Source organism: Aethalodelphis obliquidens, unplaced genomic scaffold (genome assembly GCF_003676395.1).
Source record: "Aethalodelphis obliquidens isolate GAN/ISIS:26980383/991018 unplaced genomic scaffold, ASM367639v1 scaffold21, whole genome shotgun sequence".
Classification (NCBI taxonomy): domain Eukaryota; kingdom Metazoa; phylum Chordata; class Mammalia; order Artiodactyla; family Delphinidae; genus Aethalodelphis; species Aethalodelphis obliquidens.
The window spans coordinates 2,910,557-2,923,445 of NW_020837965.1; positions in this window are offsets into that span (position 1 = coordinate 2,910,557).

Genomic DNA, 12,889 nt, shown 5'->3' on the forward strand with positions numbered 1-12,889 from the left:
CACCCTCTTTGTGCCCTGGAGCCTGACCTCTAAGGACTGTGTCAGGGAACTCTTGCTCTCTGGCTTCTGCTTGGATTCAGCCAACGGGATGCTGCAGCCAGAGGGGAGAAGCAGGAGGAGAAAGAGGTGGGGGTCTTTATTCTCCGCTCACTTCCCTGCCGGGCCAGGGGTTGGCGGTGGCCGCTTTCCTCTGCTACAGGCCTCAGCTCCCGTCCCATCGTCCCCTCCTACAGCTCAGCTCGGTCACACTCCCTCGGGACCACCCTGTTGTGAGCCCTGGCATGCTTTTTAGTTCTCCTTCCCTTGTCTACAATTTCAGAAATAGTGCTCTCAAGGAGCTGCCCTCCAGCATCCCGTTGGAGCCTGCAATCTTCAGTTTCCTGCCACGGCTCAGTCAAATACAAGCTCCTGCTCTGTGTCATGCCCTCTTGCAGGTGGCAGGAATGCAGCAGTGAACAAAGCAAACAAAAACCCCTTCCCTCCTAGAGCTGGCATAGAGTAAGACAGACAATAAGCAAACGAAATATACCATATCGGGAAGCAATGAGTGCTATGAATGAATGAACAAACGGGTAAAAACTCGACGCGTGCTATCACTTAGACATCACAACTAGACTTTAGAGATGATCTAGTCTAAACCCGTCACTTTGCAAATGAAGGAACGGAGGCCCAGAGAGGATGCCCAAGGTCACACAATGAATTGTTGGTAAAAGCCGGCCTAGATTCCACCTGTCCTTGACCCTGTCATGGCTGTGGCCAGAGGGGTGCAGTTCAGCCCATGGAAATGGGGGGTGATGCAAAAGGCTTTTCCCTTCTTGTTCTTTCCCTTCTTTAAGGACAATCTTCCAGAAGCAATAGTGGGGCAGCAGTGAGTTTCCTGGGAGGCTCGGGCAGCAGGGCAGCAAGGAAAGCGTCACCAGCAGGAGTAGTCGGGCGTGCCCCTGTTCCACGTTGGAGGCACCTTGCCACCCACCCGAGCAGAGGGCACTGTGGGCCCTGGAGCCCCCAGGATGCTGGAGCAGGGGTGAGTGCGTGGAGAGGCCTGTGGACCAGGGCACTGGGGGTGCAGAGTGGTGGGAGCTGGAGGAAGGGCTCGCCCTGTGGGCCTGGCTGTTTGGGAAGGGCATGTTCTTCTGTTGCTGACTAAACCCCAGCCCATGTGCAGGGCTTGGCTGGGAACCTGTAACTGCCCTGTCGACTGGGCCGTCCATTTCCCAAGCCCCACAATTCTTCCTGTTCCACCCACTCACCACCTTGGCATGCCCCCAGTGCCCCACTGGGTGGAGGGAAACAGAGGGAACCAAGTCTGAAGTCTGCAATATGCTGTGTACAACTCATGCATTACCTCAAAACGTGATCATCTTTGCAACTATCTATGAGGTGAGTTATTATCCCCATTTCACAGATGGAGAAACAAGCTCATCAGAGTTGTGTGACTTGCCCAGGGCCAGAGAGGGGGAGGATTCAAACCCAGACTTGCCTAACAGGAAAGTCTGGTTTCTTGCCCCACATGCCTCTCAGGCTCCTGCCAGCCCACCCTTCCAATTGGCCCAGAGCATGGGCTGCGGGCCAGGCCCCTCCCCCCTTTCCGCTGTCTCCTCGGCGTTGGCCGCCCCTGGGCCTGCAGCGTCTCGGGTCCATGCCCAGTGTAGCTTCTCTGCCATGTGGGCCTGCACCAGGATCTTGGCCCCAAGGCCAAGCTGGGGTTGCCATGGCAGTGCCCTACCCCTGGACTGCCTTGTGGGCCCCACAAGCCACTGGAATGTCTCAGAAATCCCACCATTCAGGCCAGCATCCAAACCAGCTCTCCCAGACAGCCACTCTCATTATGAGCAACAGGAAAATCTTTTCAGATCGTGTCCTGGTTTTCAGTTTGGAAAACAGATGGCCACCATTGCGAGGCCCCCATACGGCCTTTATTTCCCTTTTCCCTTCCATTCTGTCCTCTCTTTGTGTCTCTGCCCAAGAGCATGTGGTGGTTACAGACACAGACAGAGCCTGAGCTCAAATTTTAGCTTTTCCATTTCCCAGACATTTGACTTTGGACTCATCCTTGGGTTTGATTTCCTTGTCCTTCACAGGGATGATAACGATCATATCTGCATCCTTGACTTTTACGTGAAATAAAGTGACTTACTGGATCAGAATCTGTCCCCTTCTCAGCAAGGCCTTCCCAACCCTCTCCTCTTAAAATTACAAGCCTGGCCCCACCCCATCACCCCTTCCCTCTTTCCCCTCTTTATTTTTTCTCCAGCACGTATCACCGTCTTACACACTATTTCAGCTGTTTCCTTTGGTTGTCGACTGTTTTCCCTCCACTAGAATGTAAGCTCCATGAAGGCAGGGATTTTTTTAAAACTCTGTTTCCACGACTTGTCCCCTGTGATTAGAACAGTGTCTGGGGCACAAACACTCAAAAAATTTTTCTCGATCAAATGGATGAATGGGGAAGCGCCAGTGGCCCAGGTATACTGCTAGGCTGTGATTGTGAGGCACCTGGCATGGGGCCTGGCCCCTGGGTGGCTGGAGGTTGGCCGAAGCTATTGTCTGGTTCCTTTCACTTTGCTCTGCCCGCACCCACACCTCAGGCCTCCCAGTGTCACCCTTCAGAAGCTCTGCTGGGAGCCCGCAGAGGGAAGCCTTGGCTGGGACAGACAGCATCGTGACCCAGGAGCCGGCCACTCCAGCTTCTGACCCATCCCACAGGACAGCCCCCAGCTGCCAGGCCCTCCCTCCCCTCCTTTCACCCACGCGGGAGGTTGAGTCAGGACAGAAGACGGGAACAGTGGCCTCAGGCCACCCTCTCACTGCTCAGTCACCCAGCTCTGCCCGGGGCTGCCGCAAGAAGGAGCCCCAGGCACAGGGCAGGCTGGGAGCTGGGCAGGCAGTTCCAGGCAGGGGACCTGGGGACAAGGAGCTGCCCTTCCTGACTGGGGTCCCTCTGCAGGCAGCTGGCGGGCTGTGCGCTCCCCGGGGCCGCGTCCTCCACAGGGCCACTTTCACTTTCTATTCTCTCCACCAAAGCAGGAGCGGCCAGGCCTGGGGCAGCAGCATCAGCTCGTGGAGATGGAGCGAGGGCTGTGGGGGGTCAGAAAGACTGGCCCCGGGGGAGAAAGGGGGCTCAGCCGCTTCCTGTGCCCGTACCCCTGAGAGTAAATCCCAACTAAGGATTCCTCCTCCGTCAGGGATACTTTCCAGAGCACCATCGAGATCATGATCTTACTGGATCCACACTCTGGGGCAGGGGGGATGGAGAAGACAGGAGTGAAAAATCAAAAGCAGGGAATGTCCTCCAGGCTCAGAGGCGACCGAAGCCACAGAACCAGGACACGAAGAACACCTTGTACCGTTTCCGTTTTGCCACATTTCCTCACTTTAACCGGAGGTCCACCTTTGAACTCGTTTCCCTGCTCGATCCCTGTCCACCTAGGAGGAAACTGAGGCATGTTGGCCTGGCAGGACCTGGAGTGGAAACGGGGCTGGCACCTCCCAGATGCGCCTGAGGGAAAGGAATTCTCCACTTCTGGATTCCCCAGCAGAGCCAGGTGTGCCTCAGGAGAGGAGGTGGCCTCTGGAAGCGGGGGCCACCCAGAGCATCAGTAACTCTAGAAGAGAAATTGTGTTCATTCTCATTTTCTAGACAGTAAATAACTGGCCTAAAGGTGCAGAGCTAGCAACCGAGGGAGGGGGAATTCTCAGCCAGGTCTGGACGACTCCAAAGCCTTCCTGCTGGTCTCGGGGCGGTAGCTACCCCTGTAGCCCGCATCCATAGGCCCTGCTCAGGGACACTTCCCGCAGGCCCTGTTCCTTTACCTGACGGAGTCTCTCCAAGCCTGCCCTTTGAGGTCTTGTGTTCCCTTTCGGGCCTGCCCCTCATCTGCGCACTCATGGATTAAATGTTACTAAGTACCACTTGTCCCAGACACTGTTCTAGGGACTGGGGACACAGCGGGGTCACACAAAACAGAAACAGCCTTTGCTGTCAGGAAGCTTTTATGGGGACTTCCCTGGTGGCTTAGTGGTTAGGATTCCGGGTTGTCATTGTGGTGGCCCCCGTTCAGTCCCTGGTTGGGGAGGATCCCGCAAACCACGCAGTGCAGCCGAAAGAGAAAAACAAAAAAACCTATAGAAGAAGGCTTTATGGAGGGAGGAGTAGACAGACAAAAAGTATGTAAACAGACAGAAAGATAAATGCAGGTAGCAGTAAATGCCGTGAAGGCAATAAAGCAGAGGAAGTCATGGAGAACGAGGGACAGTAGGACGGTCAGGGTCAGTCTCTCTGAGGAGGTGAGGGACATTTACGCAGAGATTAGGGGAGCCAGGCAAAGATGGGGGTGGGGACGAAAGCTCTAAGCCCAAAGTAGGGCTGCCTGCCCAGGACAGCCCCTGTTCACACATGTTGTCCTGGTGTCATTTTTAATAGTGAAATTCAATTTCACTGTCAAGAGTGACACGTTTGGAAGATGTTCCTCATGAGGGGTTGAATTTAGTCTCAGTGCGGCGGGAAGCCATTGGAGGAAATCATGTGATTGATGTCTTGAAAAGATCTCACTGGGGCAAATTAGGGGGGCAATAGGGCAGAAGAGCCAGGCCAGGGGCGGCTGCGGCCACCCAGGCGTACGGTCATGTGACTTCGCGCTAGATTCCAGTGGGGGTCTTAGGGAGCAGAGAAGGAGCCCAGGGATCACCCCCGCTTCCCCCAGCCAGCCTTGGCCATTTCTGAGACGACCCTCAGCGCCAGGGACCTCTCCTCACCTTTCCATCATCTGTGCCGGCGGAGCCCAGCCAGCCCCTGCCTCCCTCCCACCTGCATCCAGCCCCTCCCAGGCCTGGCAAGGCTAGCCCCCCACCAGCCAGGCCCACCCCACCTCCCTGCAGGAAGCCGGCTGGCAGCCCTGCTGCTTGACCTTGAGTTGTAGGTCTGGCATTTCCAAAGTCAAAGTGAGTCACTTCCTCCCTGGGGCCTCCCCCTGAGCGGGCAGCTGGCGGCCGCTCCCTGCCCCCTCGCTGGCCAGGGCTGGCACTGGCACAATGCGCTCTGCATGCTAGATGCTCCCACCCGAACCTCCGCCCCAGGCTCATTTGTCACCCGCTGCTGACTCAGCACTTCTGGGGAAGGCTTTCCTTTTGCCTTAGAGAAGGAGGCCCTGAAATAAGGCGGCTCTGGCTCTCCCTTCCCTTCCCTCTAGGACATGTGTGCGCGGGGGTGTCTGTGCCTCTGTGTGCCCGTGTATGTGAGTCTGAGTGTCACTGGGTCTGTGTGTGTCTCTGATGTGTGCCAACATGAGTGTGCATTTCTGGGTCTGTGTGTGTCTTCTAGGTGTGTGTTTGTGTGTATGTGTGTGTATCCTATAGGTCCTTGTATATGTCTGTGGGTGTGTGTCGGACTCGTGTGTGTGTGTGTGTGTGTGTGTGTGTGTGTGTGTGTCCGTCTGTCTGTCTGTCTGGGTGAGTGTGGGGAGGGGGCTTCCCCATCACATTGCGGGCCTTTCCCCTCCTCTCTCCTTCAGGCCCAGCATCCTCCCCTCAGACCTCACCCTGACTCCTGAAATGACCCTCACCTTACCTCCCCTGGTCCCCTCAGCCCCATCTGTTGCCTGCACCCTCTAGCTTCTGTCCTCTAAACACAGGAACTCAGGGATTACAAGCATGAGCTCTGGAATCAGACAGATCTAGGTTTCAGCCTTGGCTCTGCACTTGTCGGCTGCGTGACCTTGACTGAGATTCTTACCTTTTCTGAGCCTCAGTTTCCTCACTTATAAAGTAGAAGTGATCATATCTCCCTAAAAGAGATAAATAGTCTCGTGATGGAGCCTGGCATACGGCATGCTGCAAAGGGTACCTGCTATTTCTTCCTAAAGCAACTGGCCCAGTGTCAGGCACACAGCCAGGGTCTAATGAACAGTAGTCAAGAACAAAAGCACAGAGAGGCAGTCTCCTTGGCCACTGGGGAAGGCAAGGGTGTGGGAGACGGTGACCTGGATTGGGAGCTGGGCAGGAGCTGTGTGCATGACAGCTAACGCAAGGAAAGACAAGTGGTGACCTGATTTAGTGCTGCCTGGGGCAGCCAAGGAAGTAAGGGAGGAAATCGCAGGCCAGGGCCTTGGAGCTGCCCTGCCCTGATCTTCCCCAAACTGAGTGCTACTTGACACCCAGCGCCAGCAAGCCTCCAAGGGGAGCAGCAGAACCCCTCCCCACACCCCACCCCCAGAGCAGCCCTCCTCTTGTGTCCCTGGGAGACCGCTCACATGCATTTGTTTAGATCTTCTTAACAACCCTGTGAAGGAGATTCTTGCATCCCCATTTTGCAGCTGGGAAAACTGAGACTCTAGGAGGTTAAGTTCCAAGATCACAGTGCTGACCTGTGGCAGAGAGAACCCTGGCATTCCAATTCCCAGTCCAGTACTCTCTGGATGTCTACACCATCTGCCCTCTTCCCGCACACACAGATATACACCAGCTCACACTTCGAGGGCCCTCCCTCCCCACCCTCAAGCACCCAGCTACGCTGGTACCACGCTCTCCCTAGCACTAGCTCCTGCAGCAAATTCCTCCCAGGGCCAGCCAGTTCCTGCTCCCCTTTGTTAAAGGTAGACTTTCTTCAGAAAGGTGAGTATTTATTGTCTCAAGGCCTGCAGTGTGGATCCTCTCTCCATCTTATTGCTATGTCCAGCAGGAAAAAGGAAAACCAGTTTGGGATCGGGACACTGGGCCTGCTTCCGGTGGCAGGGGAGCCCGGGGCAGGCAGCCCCACACTTCAGAGTTGCTGCCTAGGCTTGGTCCTGGAATCAGAGGGTAAGAGGTGGAACCAGCTGGTGGGCAACCCAGGGATCCAGGCAGTGAGAGTAGTGAAAGAGTGGGGGCTTGGAGGGCAAGGGACCCCAGTTCATGCCTCTGGGGTCATGAACTCACAGTTAACTAGCTGCGTGGTCTCGAGCAAGTCACTACCCCTCTCTGGGCCTGAGTGCTCACAGCTGTGAAATGAGGGAGGTTGCTCTCAGGTTCCTTCCAGCTCACACACAGCCCCAGAGGCTACTAGACCTCCGTCATGGCTAGGTCAATGCTATCAGGTGCTACCAAAGACGTAGATACCAGGAGACACGACCACCACCACACTCTGCCCCCGCACTGCCTCCTACTTTCCCTGGGAAAGCAGCAGACAACGGGCCATGTGGGCAGAAGGAGACAGCATTAGGGGTCTGGGTACCTGGAGATGGGACTTACAAAAAGCCCAAAGGAGAAACGAGCACCAGAGAGCTTCTTTTGCTCCTGACTGGCCCTTCCTGCTCCAGGGAATCCAGCACCAAGATGGAGACGGGACGCCAGTTCTCTGCTCAGCTCAGGCCTGCATCTGTAGGTGAGGCCAGGAGTCATTTCCGCTTTGGGGGCCTGTGACTCGTGGGGAGAAAAGGGATGATAAGCATCTCCAGCCTTCCTGATTCACAGGGTTATCCGAGCATGAGGCAGGTCCCCTTGCAAAGCAGACATGCCCATTTCTGTCCAGACACAGTTCGGGCGGGCAGTGGGCGGCTGCAGCCTGTCCTTACATGGGGCTGAAGGGGCCCAGCCACCCAGTGACTCACTCACTTACCCAGCCAGCTAAAACCCAGGCCCCACCCTTCCCTTCTTCTGCTATCCACAAAAGCCCCTTAACATAGCAGTCTCGTCACATGGAGACTAAGGTAGGGAAAGGTTGGCAGATGACAACCAAAGGTAAAATAACCAAGAAGTCCTGTGATCACTTACCCAACTCAGGATCCACCTACCTCTGAGCTTCCTGGTGTGTGATTTTATTAACCAACCCCTTACTATTTAAGTTGTTTGAGTTAAGTATTTTATTTTTGCCATATTCTTGCAGCCCAGAGCAGCCCACTCACCACTGCCCCCGCCCAGTACGAACCTGGTGGGCCTCCTGGGAGTGTTATCCTTATCTCAGACACTCTGCTAGTAACAGGGCTCCTTGCCTATCCTAGAGGTGCCTGAGATTCCGGGGGGGATCAGAGGAACAGATGTGGTAGCCTGATGAAGGTGGTGACTTTTAGGACTGCAGGTCTGGCCGAGGGTGTATTAGGAAGTAGAACATGGAGAGAGGACCTCAGCAGGAAAATTGACACATTCCAGCTGTCAGGGGTTGAAGACCCTGCAGAGTGAAGAACTGACATCCCCAGAGCAATTGTGGCTTGAGACCCACTAGTGGATCATGAAATCAGTTTCGTGGATTGCACCCAGAATTTTTTTAAAAAAGAATAGAAAGGAAAAACATAAGTGTGGGTTACATATGGGAAAAAGGAAAGTATAGTTTCCGTACAGCTTGTTTCAGTGTATATAAACACTCATCTGAGTAACGGGTTGAGATGCGAAATGCATTTCTCACCGAGGGTGTTGGTTTTGAAAGTTTGGAAGCCACTGCTCTGGAAACAAAGGCGTGGAGCCCATAGGGCGCCCTTTGTGTGTATGAGGGGCAGGGGTCTCTTTGTCCTGACGTTTGGGTCCAGCCTCCCCAGGTGTGTGGGGGGGGAGCAGTTGACCCCCACTTTCCTGAGCATAGAAGGAGCCATCCCCTTTACACCACCCTGTGCTCTTTTTGCTGCTTTCCTTAGCAGGAGGGGAGGGGTAGGGCTTTTACTCAGATTCTCCATCTCCAGAATGTTTTCATGTTTCCCAAGGAACTCCACTGGGCAAGTTGGTCAAGATCTTTGGATACAAGGTCATTTCAGAGCCTTCTCAGCGGCAAGCGCCAGCCTATCCCCTTCCTTGTCCTGAGAACCCGTTGAGAGGCAGAGGCCAGCCACCGAGGAGGTCAGGAGGTCTGGCCCCTCGGGAAGTCTTTCCTCAGATGCCCTCCCCTCCCATGTCCACAATTTGGCAGAATCTTGAACGTAGTGGGGCGGGACAGAGAAAAAACTAGAAAGCTCAACTTCTGCCACCAGGGCCGGAAGCCCCACTGTGGCCCCAGCGGGTGGTTAGCCCCTGTTTGTCATTTTGCAAATCTGGTCTACCCACCTCCAGTGAAAACTCCCAGCCTCACCCCAGGAAGCCATGACTAATTACAAAACACATTTTCTCTCTTTCTCGTTCTGCTCACTTCCCTGCCCACAGTGCCTCCCCGCACTAGCCCCAGCTCCCTCGCTAGAGGAGGGTTGAATGAACTCTTGGCCTGGCCCCTCCTTGCCAGACTGCACCCTCTGGGGTTCTTTCCTCCCACTCGGCTCTCCTTTCACTTTCTAGTCACTCTCACTCTCCCTTGGCTTCTTCCCCTGGAGCCCTGGCCCTTTCTATACACGGGGGTCACTGCTGAAGCCCTGAGCTGCACCCAATTAGTCAGGTTTTGATTCCACGCCAGTCAACAAATATTTATCCAACGCAATCTGTTCCAGTCTTCAAGTAAGCAATGATGGCGACCTGGGCAAGGTTCCTGCACACACAGCTTCTAGAAGCCTGGTGATACGGAGACACAATCAAATGATTAGAAACAGTGCACTACAGCTTGATCCATGGTGCTAGTGAGGCCATGGAGAGGGACAGCTAAGCCTTCCTGGGGCAGCCCGGGAGGGCTCCCTGGAGGGGAAGACGTCTGCACTGAGGCCTGAAGGGCTTGGAGTTGGCCGTTAGCCAGAGGAAGAAAGGGAGGAGTCGTTCCAGGCCAAGGGAACAGCCTGTGAATGGTGGCCTGTTGGTGAGGCTGGCTGGAGTCCACCGAGTAGGGGGTAGTGAGAGGAGCTGGGGTCCCCAAAGGCAGGAAGGAGGCAGATCTAAAAGGACCTTGAGGGCTTCCCTGGTGGCGCAGTGGTTGGGAGTCCGCCTGCCGACGCAGGGGACACGGGTTCGTGCCCCGGTCCGGGAAGATCCCACATGCCGCGGAGCGGCTGGGCCCGTGAGCCGTGGCCGCTGAGCCTGCGCGTCCGGAGGCTGTGCTCCGCAACGGGAGAGGCCACAACAGTGAGAGGCCCGCGTACCGCAAAATAAATAAATAAATAAATAAATAAAAATAAAAGGACCTTGAAAGCTTGCTAAGCTATCTGGATTCGGTCCTGAGGGTGATGGGGAGTCACTGAAGGGTCTTAAGCCAGAGTGACATAATTGCACAGACAGCGTTAGAGGGCAAGACTGGACACGGAGAGGTGGGTCAGGATCGGGTAGCTGCAATGAGAGGAAGCGGATGGACGTGAGCCATACTGAGGACGCAGGGTTGATTGGGTACTGGAGGTTGGGGAAAAGAAGCAGGCAGGGGTGACCCACAGTTTCTGCATAAACGGCGGTCCTCTCTGTTCCCTACAGGAGGAAGAGGTTGGTGGTGGCGAGGGTATGGGGGACTGGATGACAAGGTTCTGGACAGTTTGAATTCCACGTGCCTGCGGGACACTAAGCCATTGGCTACAGTGCTCTGTGCCCCTGAACGGGGGCCTGGGGCAGAGTTCTAGACTGGCCGCCACCTACGTGCAGTGGTAATGGAAGGCAAGGTGAGGTGCAGTGTGAGAAGACGTGAAGGTGTGAGGGCCTACAGTAGAGAAGCCACTGGCAGATGACATGACACCAGCAAAGCACCGGAGAAGGAGAGGCAGGAGGACAACTCAGGGTGGGTCGGGGCAAACCCGATGCTTCAGGAGTGGGATGCGGTCCGGGTGTGGCGCGCTGCTGAGAGGGCGGGAAGAGGAGACCAGCAAAGCTCCCGTGAGATGGAGGGCCATTTTCGTAGTGAGAGCAGTTTCGGTGATGGTGGCAGAGGAGAGGGACAGAGAGCAGTTTGGTTTTGAGGTTGGGGAATGGCAGGTAGGGAAGGAAGCGTCCTGAGGCTAGGCCAGCTCAGCAAGGCCTGACAGGCCGCAAATATCCTCTTAACCTTCCAGTAAAGCGTCATTAAAATGTCTTTACGTTTCTTAAGAGATTATTTCTTATTTTGTGCCCAAACCTGCGACCCCTGGAGGCCACATGGAACTTGACAGGTCCTTGTCCCCCCTCCCCCCATTTCCAGAACCGGTCCAGAAAGGATTTACGAGTATCACTCAGTCTCCCCTGTTCCCCAGGTTAAACACTCCCATTTCTCTGCATTCTTCTTTCTCTATTCTCAGGCCTGTTTCTGCCACGGGTTGCTCTCTTCTCGCCACAATCCAGCTTGTTTGCTCTTAGAATCATGCCCAGATCCCAACACCGCCCACCTGGGTATGTTCTGTCAGCATGCAGGGTGGGACCATCATCTCCCTCTCTCTAGACGCCATTTTCCGCAAAGCTGCCTCTCCCAGCGTGCACTACCCTCCATCACAGATCTAACTCTAAGACTGGAAAAGAAGCTGAGATTCTTTGAGACCTAGACTAGAGGTCAATGTCTTGATTTGATAGGTACAGAAACTGAGTACCGCTAAGGCCACAGAGGTAGGAATTGGCGGGTGAACAATCAGAGCCACTGGCCCACGCAGTGGGCACGGCCAGCAATGGCCCAGGGTAAGCCTGTAGCCTCGGTTGTGGTGGCGGCAGCAGCAGCGACGGCGTGTGGCCGGGCATCCCTCCAGGAGCTGTCAGTGGCAGCATATACTGGTAGAAACATTTTGGGGGGTATCAAAAATAATTCAATCCAAAAAAAATACAGGGCTGTTTATAGATAAATTTTTAAGGATGTTGTACGAGTGATGGCTAATTATTCCATAATATATTTTCTCCTCTTCTTCTTTTAGCAATAGAACCCCCCAACTTTTAGTGGGGCACATCCTACTCAGTATAAAGGTTACATTTCCAGCGAGGTGTGGCCACGTGATCAAGTTCTGGCCAGTGGGTGTGGGCAAAAGTGATGTGCAGTTTGTGGGTTATGTGCTTGGAGGGAAGGGACCTTCCATTTTCCCTCTCCTCCACTTCCGACGGCTGGCATCTGGACCTGGAAGGTATGGTGTTGAGTCTTCTATCAGCCACATAGGCAAGGGCTTCAAGATAAAGGGAATTTGCCTCCCTGACAAAGCAGAGCCACCCTGTCTGCCACAAACTGCTTAAACACCTACTGAAACTGGAGAGATAACTTCTGGCTCGTTTAAGCACCTGTTACTGTGCGTCTTTGTGAAAGAACGGCATCCTAACTAATACAGATGTTCATTTCAACATTGTTTATAAGGTTTTTTTAATGGAAATGCCTGAATGTCCATCAGAGAGAGAGTAAGTAAGGGAGCCATGGTAACTCCACACAATTAAGTACATGAAGTCATTAAACAAAGAATGAAATAGATGTATGTATAGGAACTGTGTTCCTGGTAAAATGTTAAAATGAAAAATGCACGTGATAGGACAATGTAGAAGATGCTATGGCTTGCTGGGTTTCCGGGGCAAGTCACTTCCTCCCTCTCCTGTAGAAGCTACAGGGCACACATTCTGCCTTGCCTTGGGTGGTGTGGTTTGAGGATGGATGTGCTGTGGCAGCCTTTTTGTTCCACGAGAGAAGATCCTAGAGTTGGTGAAGGGAGGAGGGGAGCAAATACTGAGTGGATCCTAAAGAGGAAGTCCACCTATCAAAGGACAAAAAAGAGTCAGAGAACCAGGTCTCTGAGGATACTGCATGGCTGGATCAAGCCTGAATGGAAGTCAGCTTTGGATCTGGAATTGTGCGGTTACTGAGACTTCAAACTCCATTTGTTTATTGGTTTAAGTCAATTTTAGCTAGGTTTTCTTTTGCTTTATAAAGATGACTCATAGGATATTTATTATAGTTTATTAATAAACAAAATATTTTTAAATCTCAGTTTCCTTAAAAACAGATTAAAGAGGTGATGGTACTTCTAACCATGAAATTCTACGCAGCCAAAATTTAAAAAAAAAAACAAAACAACTCTGTATGTGTTGATATAAAAAGATATACCCAAGGTATTTCATTAAGTGAAAAAAAGTGAAGATTATGTAAAGTGTGCTACCA